Raw genomic sequence first — 12543 nt, forward strand, 5'->3', positions numbered from 1 at the left:
AGTTTACTAGCATGGTAAATGTTACCATTGTACTAGTGGTATTAGTTCAAACTATTAATGTGCCGACATTGTACCCGTTCAAACAAACAAGCACAATATATAACACCAGGACAATGAGCAATAACCGCCCTTGTAAATATAAGTAACATATTCATTGTATGTGATTAAAAGAATCATTTCATTTCACATCATGTTCTTTCATTTATCCTTTATCATATATCATGCATGTTATACTAACTAGGCGCTTAACAAAAACATATTACACAAATGGAAAAACATCATCCATTAGCTACCTCGAAAAAAGTCTGAATGCTCTAGAAAACTTGACTTTACACTTTTTGGAATACTCTGACCTTTTCTTGGTCTAGAACAATTTCAAAATAACAAGTCTGAATGCTCTATATATGTCATTTAAAAAGAAATACTTCATGTTAAATAATTTAACCAATAAAATAAATTAATTATATGTAGATTAAGTGTGCATGGTGAGTTGAGCATGATGCGAAGTTTTGAGAACATATTCATAGAGGATATGTTAAAAGGTTAAGTTACTTTTTCGGTATGAGTATTACGCTTCTCCAGATTGTTGGATTAAGGAGGTACCGTACTCATTTAGTTTAGGCCATATATCCTCACTAATCTAAGATGGCCTACTACCATGACGTCGATTATATTGAAGCAATTCAGTCAACCTTTTAGCACATTTTTAGAAAATGTTCTTATACCTTTGCCTCGTGCTCGAGTGACAGTGCATACTAATCTACATAAAATTAATTTAGAAGGTTGTATAATGAGATTAAAGTAAGCAATTCCAAATATTTAAGATGTAGTTTTAAATCAAAACATGTTTATAAATAAGAAGAACATAGCCATAAACAAATTTTGAAGTAACCCCTAGAAAAATAAAGTCATAGTATCAAAACTCTGACTATCTAGAAGAAAAATATACAACCCTAATGCAAGAAATTCATAAGTCTAGAATGTTTGAGTCCGAACAAATGTACAAAGGAAATTAGGAGGAATCTATAGCAGCCTAGAGGAATTGGCTCACCCTTGGATTAAAATAACTAAGGTATCACACTTGGGATAGCAAAAAAACAGTCTATTTATGTCATATAGTCAATAAAGAAAAAGTTTAAATTAATACACAATCACAGTATACAGGTTTGATCATCGACTAGGTCCATTTATGTCGTATGAATAGACAACTACAACTTAGAAAAATTAATTATGCACAATCATAACGCAAGTACAATACATACTTTGCTCAAGTCCTAACCTTGAATTTTTATACATAATAACAAGAACCATCACAACACAACAAGCCTCTCCAATTCTCTCATGGAACACATATATACAATCTTTTAGTGTACCAGCATGGTACCAAATTTCATTGTTAATGTCCCAGCTTGGTACCCATTCCTATTGTTAGTTTACTAGCATGGTACATGTTCACATTGTATGAGTGGTTATCAGTTCAAACTATTAACATACCGGCATTGTATCAATTCAAACAAACAAGAAAAAATACAATCACCAGGACAATGAGCAACAATCACCCTTTTAAATATAAGTAACTCATTGAACAGATGTGATTGAAAGAATCATTTCATTTCACATCATGTTCTTTCATTTCCCCCTTATCATATATCATGCATGTTACACTAAAGAGGCACTTAACAAGAACATATAACACAAACGGGAAAACATCATCCATCACCTACCTCGAAACAAGTCTGAATGATCTAGAAAACTAGAGTTTTCCCTTTTTGGAGTACCTCGCCTTTTCTTGATCTAGAACAATTTCAAAATACCATAATAAATAAACAATGAATCATTTATGATGTGTATATCATTTAAATAGAAATATTTCATGTTGAATAACTTAACTAAATTAATAAATTAATTATATGTAGATCAAGTTTACATGGTGAGTTGAGCATGAGGCAAAGGTTAGAGAACATGTTCATAAAGGATATGTTAAAAGGTTAGGTTATTATATTCAGTACGAGTATTGGGCCTCTCCAGAGTATTGGATTAAAGAGGCACAATACTCATTTAGCTTAGGCCATATATCCTCACTAATACAAGATTGCTTAGTACCATGTTGTTGATTATATTGAAGCAATTCACTCAACCTTTTAACACATTTCTAAGAAAAAGTTCTTACACATTTGCCTCATGCTCGAGTGACCATGCACACTCATTTCCATATAATTATTTTGTGTCCTCAACAAATATGTAAGTAACCCCCTAGAAACTGAAATTCGCAATAGAAAAACTCTAACTATCTTGAAAAAGGGGATACAACCCCAAAACAAGAAAATTACAAGTCTAGAATGTTTGATTCTGAACAAATATAATAAAAAGTACTGAAGAATCCATATCAGCTTAGAGGAAGTGGATCAATCTTGAATTCATATAATTGAGGTATGACATTTGGGATAGCAAAAAATCAGCCTGAATATGTCATCTAGTTAATAAAGAAAGATCAACTGCAGTATCAATACACAATCACAATATACAGATTGGATCATTGTCTAGGTCCATTTATGTAGTATGCATAGGAATCTACAACTTAGGAACGCTAATTATACACATGCAAGTAAAAAACATCCCATGCTCTATTCCTAACCTTGAATTGTTATACATAATAAGAAGAACTATCACAACAGAAAAAGCCACTCCATTTCTCTCATGGAACACGTGCATGCAAACTGTTACTGACCAGCATAGTATCAAATTCCACTTTTAGTGTGCCATATTTGTACCCATTCTCATTGTTAGTTTACTAGCATTATGCATATTCACATTGTACCAGTAGTACCAGTTCAAACTATTGTACCCGTTAAAACAAACAAACACACAATACAATCACCAACACAATGAGTATCAATCACCCTTGTACATATAAGTAACCCATTCATTGGATGCAATTGAAATAATCATTTCATTTCACATCAATGTTCTTTCTTTTCCCCCTAATCATATTTTATGCATGCTATACTAACGAGGAATTTAACAAGAACATGTAACACAAACGGCAAAACATTAGTCATCACCTACCTTAAAACAAGTCTTGAATGCTCTACAAAATTTGAGTTTATCCTTTTTGGAATAGTTTGGCTTGTTCTTAGTCTAGAACAATTACAAAATAACATAATTAATAAACATTAAACCATGTTTGATGTATATATCGTTTAAATAGAATTACTTCTTATTTGATAAATTAATTAATAAAAAAATTAATTATATGTAGATCAAGTGTACATGGTGAGTCAAGAATGAGGAAAAGGTAAGAGAATATGTTCATAGAGGATATGTTAAAAGCTTAAGTAATTTTCTTCAATATGAGTATTGGGCCCTCCAAAGTATTGGTTTAAAGAGGCACAATACTGATTTAGGTTAGGCCATATATCTTCACTAATCCTAGATGGCCTACTACCATGTTCTAGATTATATTAAAGCTAATCACTCAACCTTTTAGCACATTTCTAAGAAATATTTCTTGTACCTTTGTCTCATGCTCGAGTGACCATGTACACTCATCTGCATATAATTAATTTGTTAAGTTGTTTAAATGATCCAATAAGGAGTGTTTCTATTTAATAATAATAATAATAATAATAATAATAATAATAATAATATATATATATATATATATATATAAAGAGAGAGAGAGAGAGAGCGCGCAAAACAGTCGCCTCAATATGCTAGTAGTCAATAATGAAAGACCAAGTGTAGTATCAATACACAATCACAATATACTAGTTCATCTGCTTGGTCCATTTATGTTAAATACAAATAGGCAACTACAACTTAGGAACGTTATTTATACACAATCATAACGCAAGTACAAAATAACCCATACTCCCGTTCCTCACTTTAAATTGATATACATAAGAATAACAAACCATCACAACAGAACAAGTCACTCATGTTGTCTCATGGAACCTCCACATACAAATAGTCAATGAACTACCGTGGTACTTAATTCTATTTTTAGTGTCTTAGATTGATATCCCTTCCCATCGTTACTTTAGCAACAGGGTACACGTTGGCATTTTTCCAATGGTACCGGATTATTAAAGTACCGGTGTAGTACCCGTTCCAACAAACAAGCACTCAATGCAATCACCACCACCAATGAGTATATAATGGGGCACTTAACAAGAACGTATAACACAAACAGGAAAATATTAACCATAACCTACTTCGAAACAGGTTCGAATGCTATAAAAATTTGAGTTTCCCCTTTTTGTGTAATACCTTGGCTTGTTCTTTATCTAGATCAATTATAAAAAACATAATCAATAAACAATGAATCGGTTGTGATGTATATATCATTAAAATAAATATACTTCTTATTGAACAATTTAATCAAAAAAAACAAATTAATTTTCTGCAGATGAAGTGTACGTGGTGAGTCTAGAATGAGGCAAAGGTTTGACAACATGTTTATAACGAAAATGTTACTAGGCAAAGTGATTTTCTTTGGTAAGACTATTAGGCCTCTCCAAGAGTATTTGATTAAAAAGTCACAATAAACATTTAGTTTAGGTCATATATCATCACTAATCCAAGAGGTGTACTACCATGTTCTCGATCGTATTGAAGCAAATCACTCATCCTTTTAACACATTTCAAATAAAATGTTAATATAACTTTGTCTCGTGCTCGAGAGACCATGCACATTTTATCTGCATATAATTAATTTGTTAAGTTTTTTAAATGATCCAATAAGGAGTGTTTCTCTTTGACTATATATACATACATACATACATACATACATATATATATATATATATATATATATACATATATATACATATATATATGTATATATACATACATATATATACATATATATATATTTATACATACATACATACATATATATATATATATAGACATGGATAGAAGTTTTAGACTCCATTAAAGATTTTCAAAAACCTCTTTTCAAAGGTTTTAATGATTTTACAGAAGCCTTAGACTATGCTAGAGGAATATTAGGACCAAATTATTATATTTCTCCAGCCCTAAGACAAAACCCAGATAAAGCCCCACAATACAATATCAAACAAGACACAGATAAAATAATATTTTGTGACCATTGTTCTTCCATGACCGAAGCATTCAAAATGCTAAACTTGAGAAATGATGCCTTAATGCAAGAAAATGTCAAGCTCAGAGAAAAGCTTCAAAAAATGGAAAGGAAAGGAAAACAAGATGTACAAACTCAGACAAATATACAGGGTTTTCCATCCCACATAAAAATGGATGAGATGGGTGTGCATTCCCCACTAAATGCTAAGAAATCCACTGTATCGTGTGAAGATACAGCTAGTCCGGTTCAAACGGTAGCCGGTAAAGACTTATCAAATCCGTTAATGGCTATCACTTTGCCAAAAAGTGAAAAAGATGAAGGATCATCTACAAGAAGAAGATTACCAATTTCTTTCAACTAGACTATTAGACAAAAAGTTAAAAAATCCCAAAAAAATAAAGATTTAGAATCCCTCATAACCCAAACCGTAGAAAAATTACTTAAACAAAAATAAGAAAAAGACAAACATATAAACCCAAGTCCAATACAAAGCCCAAGACAAGATTCTATTTCAAGCCCAAATAATTCAGATAATATGTCAGACACAATGCAATTTGCTCAAGACCCAAATGATGATGACTCGGGTATGAGTTTTGATTTAGTTGCGTTACATAATTTAGATACTTAAAAAAAATTATATTATTATATATATATGTATATAGTCTTAAAGAGGAATACCTCTTTTGTCAAATGTGAGTCCCACTTTACTCACTACCACACATGTGGAAAAACTGTTGGGACGCGTCGTTATGTATAGATAAGTATTGACAGACAACAATCAGATTAAAAGGACAATAATGCAAAGAAAGGAATATTATTTCACGTGACGATGGGGTCCAAATGTGTACCCGGCTGAGATGATAAGAATCCTTTTTCCATTTGAAATCCGGAGTCTGAAGTCTGAAGACCACTATAAAAGAAAGCTTTATCAAGACAAGAAGAGTAGAAGGCGAAAAAAGGCGAAGACAACCACTATAAACACTCTCCCAAAATCCTCAAGAAATTGTCTTTTAAAAAAAATTATCTTTAAAAAATTGTAGAAAAGTTTTCAGCTCTTTATTCTAAAGTTTGTTTTTAAGTAAAAGCTTGGAAGCTTTTCGGGTTTCCCGAAAGGGAAACTTCACTCTGTTCTAAATAATGTAAGTTTTCATATTTAAGTTTCTAGTATACTTCCCATATATGTAAATTATGTGTGTTAAATTATGTGTGTTTATAAAATATTAATTATTTAAAATCTTGTAAATTTATGAATATCATCATGAATCTATATTACCTAGTATATGGTTAGTCTCTTAGCTTCTTATTAGTATCGATGGATTAACCTGTAAATTCCTAGGACATTGTCAGGTTAAATGTTCTGAGAAAGGAACTATGAATAACCAAATCCGGGGTGTGGTTAAAGAAGATTACTTTTAAGAACAAAGGCTAAGAGAAAGAGATGAACAGTAATAATAGATTCATGAATGAACAGAGTCCATTTAAAAAAGGGAAGTTAAAACTAGAACGTAATATGATAATTACATAATAGAACAAGAGAGTGAAGGAGTACTGAGTAGGATTTTACAACATTAAAAGTTTAACGAATTTATTGAAAAAATGAAGTAGGATTTTACAACATTAAAAGTTTAACGAATTTATTGAAAAAATGAATTTATTGAAAAAACATCACGCCATCGAAATACTGTTATAATATTAGCAAAACTCCAAATTGGAAAATATGAGATAGAGACATTAGCATTAATAGATTCAGGATGCACTAAAAGTATTTTAAATAAAAAAAATTGTACCTCTAGAACTAATAAAAACTTTAGAAAAACCACTTGCAGCTATGCAAATGGATGGAACACATAATATATATAGATATTATATAGATAAAGCTCAAATAAGCTTCATAAATACTTGTTCAGAATTCTATAAACCTACCTATAATATGGATGAAATATGGGTAAGAGATTACTTTAGTGTCAATTTTCTTAGTTAAGACTGAGGTATAAGTAGTATTTTTCATGAAAAGTATCCCATCTTTAGTTATTAAAGTTCCTCCTTTATTATGTAGTATAAAGTCTAGTACTAACACAAAATCTACTCTTATATCTAAATCTCTTACCCATATTTTATCCATCTTATAGGTAGGTTTATAGAATTCTGAACAAGTATTTATGACGCTTATTTGAGCTTTATCTATATAATATATGTATATATTATGTGTTCCATCCATTTGCATAGTTGCAAGTGGTTTTTCTATAGTTTTTATTAGTTCTAGAGGTACAATTTTTTTTATTTAAAATACTTTTAGTGCATCCTGAATCTATTAATGCTAATGTCTCTATCTCATATTTTCCAATTTGGAGTTTTGCTAATATTTTAACAGTATTTATATTTTTATCTTCATTACATATTAAAGTATTAGATTCTTCATTCATTAACTCTTGATTGTCTAATTGTAGTTGTTGTTCAACATTCTTTCCTTTTTCTAATCTTACTATTCTTTCTTTTAATTCTTTAACTTTTGCTTCTAATACTAATACTTTTAAATTCATTAACGGTTCATTTGTATGTAGCTCCCTCTTTTTCTGAGTTATTATTCCTAATTGTGTCTCTATACAGCTTATACATCCTTCTATAAAACATTTATTACATTTAGCTCTTTTGTGTTTATTTGGATACCATCTACACCAATTACATGGATTACTATCTAATCCTGTGTTTTTTCAAAATTATGTTCACATTCTATTATATTCATAAATTTTATTTTTAAGTTATCTATGTCTAAGTTTTCTATTCTTATTTCATTAATTAATTCTTCTCCTTCTGAATTCGAAGAGTCTTCTTCTTTGTTACTTTCATCTATATCAATACTTGCTATAGAATAAATACTTTCATTATCTGACCTATATTCATCTACATTTAATAATGCTTCATTGAATTCTTCTACTAATTGAGTGTTTCTAGTCTTAGCATTATATCTTTTAGGACAAGTGTTTGCTAAATGTTCTATACTTCCACATGTAAAACATTCTAATTTATTTTTGTAATTTATATCTGTTCTATATTTTCTAACATGTCTATCCCTATTCAGATATGGTTTTCTGGCTGAAGATTTTCTAAGAAAATATCCTTTTTTATTATATCTTTTATTATTCTGTGGGTTATATTTATTGTACTTTTTCTTTTTATATTGACTTTTATCATAATTTTGGGTTGTATATATTATATCTTTACAGAAATTCATTTCATTCTGCTTTAATTGTTTTTTTATTTGTAAATTAGTACATTTTTCTTGTAATATTTCCATTATATGTTGTATTCTATGTCCTATTGACCATTTAGCTTGAGGGTTTTGTGCTACTCCTTCTCTTTTTATGCATCTTTCTTTTATTTCTCTTCCTTAGGCTCCTGGTAGTTTGTTAAATAATTTTTTACCTGGGTCTTGGTCAAAGGCATTTCCACTAATTGTGCAATAATAAAAATAATCATTTAAAAATTTCTTTATATAATACCAATTACTTATACTTAATTATTCTAATTTTATTACTACATTTCGTTGTAGAGCTACTAATCCACTATTTGGGTCTTCTCCTGTTATTAATGTATGTATTTTATTTGTAAAATTATATGGGTTTGGTCCTAAAGATACTAAATACTGAAATTCTGATGGGAATTCTACTTTTAATAGCTTACGAGTCGTCCAACTTAATAGGAGAAAAACCCTTAAAACATTGGAAGAATAACCAAATAGTATGCAAGCTAGAAATAATAAACCCAGAATATATAATAAAAACATCCTCAATAGAAGCTACAAATCAAGATCAAGAAGACTTTAAAATACAAATTAAAGAATTACTAGAATTAGGAGTAATAAGAAGATCTACATCAAAACATAGATCTGCAGCATTTACGGTAAGAAATCATAGTGAAATAGTTAGAGGAAAAGCTAGAATAGTTATAAACTATAAAAGACTAAACGACAATACTAGAACTGATGGTTATAAATTACCAGACAAAACAGAACTAATAAATAGAATCCAAGGAAAAACAGTGTTTAGTAATTTTGATTGTAAATCAGGATATTGGCAGATAAAAATGCACCAGATAGCATAGAATGGACAGCTTTCACCTGTCTTGAAGGACATTTTGAATGGTTAGTTATGTCATTCGGGTTAAAACACCACCTCCAATATTCCAAAGAAAAATGGATCAAATATTTGGAGAATATAAAAAATTTGTATTAGTATATATAGATGATATTCTAGTATTTAGTAAAAACATAAAAGAACATCTAGGACATGTACAAACAATTTTTAGATTATTTGTTAATAATGGAATAATAATTAGCAAAAAGAAAATAGAATTATGTAAAAACTATATAAATTTTTTAGGAATAACCTTAGGATAAGGAAAAGTTAAACTACAACCTCATATAGCTAAAAAAGCTCTAGATATGCCAGATAAATTAAATAATTTAAAAGATTTACAAAAATTTCTAGGAATAGTTAATTACGCAAGACCTTTTATTAAAAATTTAGGAAAAATAGCAGGACCATTATACTCTAAGACAGGAAATAAGGGACAAAGAAATTTTAATATTGAAGACATAAAATTAGTACAAAACATAAAAGAAAAAATAAAAAATATTACTGACCTTAATATGCCATTGGAATCAGATTATTTAATAATAGAGACAGATGGAAGTTTTGAAGGATGGGGTGCAGTACTAAAATCAAGACCACATAAATATAGTTCTAAACAAGAAGAAAATATATGTGCTTATGAGAGTGGAAAATTCAAAGAAAAAGGTAATAAAGCTAGTATATATGTTGAAATTTTAGCTGTAATATATGGTTAAAATAGTTTTAGAATTTATATTTTAAACAAACCAGAAATATTAATAAGAACAGACTGTGAAGCTATAGTAAAATTTCATCAAAAAATTAATGATAAAACTAGTAGTAGAAGAAGATGGTTAAACTTTTTAGACACAATATCAATTTATCATTCTATAATCTTTGAGCATATAAAAGGGAATGATAATAGTATTGCAGATCAACTAAGTAGATTACTAATGAAAGTTTAAATTTTACAGAATGAGACCTCTACTATCAGACAAAGGTAAAAAGGTTCAACCTTCAACCTCAGGTTTGGCAGACTCTTATAAACATGTAATGTTAGCAAATTTACATTTTAAACCTCTAGATAAAATAGATGATGTTAGAATAGAAAGACTACAATTTGGACAACAAAATCTAATAGCTTACGAGACATTTATCTAACTGTCAACAAGACAAACAACAAAAATGCCTCATAGACAATATATGGATATCTCATAATAAAAAAGACACTAAATATGTAATTGCTGTTTTAAATGCTTTAGGATATTTTTTACTAATAAAAATAAAGAAAATAAATTTAAATATTATGTGGTAATTCATGGTAAAACTAATGGTGTTTTTCAGACATGGATAGAAGTTTTAGGCTCCATTAAAGATTTTCAAAAACCTCTTTTTAAAGGTTTTAATGATTTTACAGAAGCCTTAGTGTCACGACCCAAAACGAGCCGCAAGTGGCACCCACACTTACCCTCCTATGTGAGCGAACCAACCAATCTAAACCCCAACGTTTCAATCATAATAAATAGAATAAAATGCAGAAGACTTAAAACAAATTAATATAACCAATAAATAACTTCGAAAATTTATCAATTACTATCCCCAAAACCTGGAAGTCATCACCACAAGAACATCTATCCTCAACTTACTAAATCTAAGAGTATCTAAGAAGCTAAAATAACTAAATAGCTAGTCCATGCCAGAACTTCAAGGCATCAAGACGTGAAGAAGAAGATCCAGTCCAAGCTAGAAACAATAGCTCACCCTAAAATCTGACGTGATGAAGACTGGCTAGAGTTGCGGTTGAGTTGAAGACGACGGTACGTTTGCTGCACTCCACAAATAATAAAGAGAAAACATACAAGTAGGGATCAGTACAAAACACGAGTACTGAGTAGATATCATCGGCCAACTCAAAATAGAAAGCAATATATATCAGATAATATCATAAAATCAACTACAATACTCAACAGGTAGCAGCAACAAGTACAAGAATCATTGATAATAACGCCAAGTACACCCATGAGGACTCAAGCCTCCATACCATACTCATTTGGGAATAGGTTAATTAATTTGAGTATATTAACATAATTCAAGATTCATTCTCTTTACTATCCTGGTGTCGGAACGTGACACTCCGATCCTCCTCATACTATCCTGGTGTCGGAACGTGACACCCGATCCACTACTACTATCCTGGTGTCGGAACGTGACACCCGATTCATTAATACTATCCTGGTGCCGGAACGTGACACCCGATCCATTAATACTATCCTGGTGCCGAAATGTGACACCCGATCCATTAATATTATCCTGGTGCCGGAACGTGACACCCGATCCATTTATACTATCCTGGTGCCGGAACGTGCGACCCGATCCATTAATACTATCCTGGTGTCGGAACGTGACACCCGATCCCCTAACCTCATTCTTTTAGTTCATCAAGCCTTCTTTTATACAAAGCATCATCATTAACAAAGAGATTTTTAAAGGTTTAAGATTCAACAGCCTCATCATGCTTATTTTATCACAATTATATAATCACATCATGCAAGCACACAATTAAGCATATAGAAGGGTTTACAATACTACCCAATACATATCATTCGCTATTAAGAGTTTACTACGGAATAGCATAAAACCATAACCTACCTCCACCGAAGAATTGAAGTCAAGAAATCTACTTTTCCAATGCTTTGATTTCTTCTTCGTTTCTCCCTCTCTCGTTCGTTCGTCTCTTTCTCTTTTTTCTGATTTTTCCTTATTCAAACTCTTTTTCTTTTACCCTAATTACCATATAAATAAGTATAAAAATGACCAAAGTAACCCACTAATTAATTCAAGGTTATCTCCTTTAACCCCCAAGAAATTGAATTATTAACATTCAACCACTAACTTTATAATTATAAGCTGGAATAGTCCAAAACTCCCCTTAAAACTTTTAACAGAAATCCGACCCAGTCAGGGTTACGGAGTCTGTGACGGGACGTCGTGCCTGCGACGGTCCGTTCTGCTGAGTCGTCACAGAGTTCAGAGACTGAATTTTACTAAAGGGCCTGTGACGGTCCGTCGTGCCCACGACGGTCCGTCCTGCCATGTCGTCGCGAAGTTTAGAGAGTTGTTCTCAGTACCCAATTTTTTAGAATTCTAAGTGTTTTGGAACGACACACCCTTGACAGTCCGTCGTGCCCATGACGGTCCGTCGTGGGATCCGTTGACCCAGATCGTTTTTACCAAAAATAAACTCTACTGCTCAAAATGACTAACAGGTCGTTACAATAGATACCAATTTACCCATCGTTCGTCCCCGAACAATCACAAGAAAAAAAT

Source organism: Solanum lycopersicum, chromosome 7 (assembly GCF_036512215.1).
Source record: "Solanum lycopersicum chromosome 7, SLM_r2.1".
In the NCBI taxonomy this organism is placed as follows: Eukaryota; Viridiplantae; Streptophyta; class Magnoliopsida; order Solanales; family Solanaceae; genus Solanum; species Solanum lycopersicum.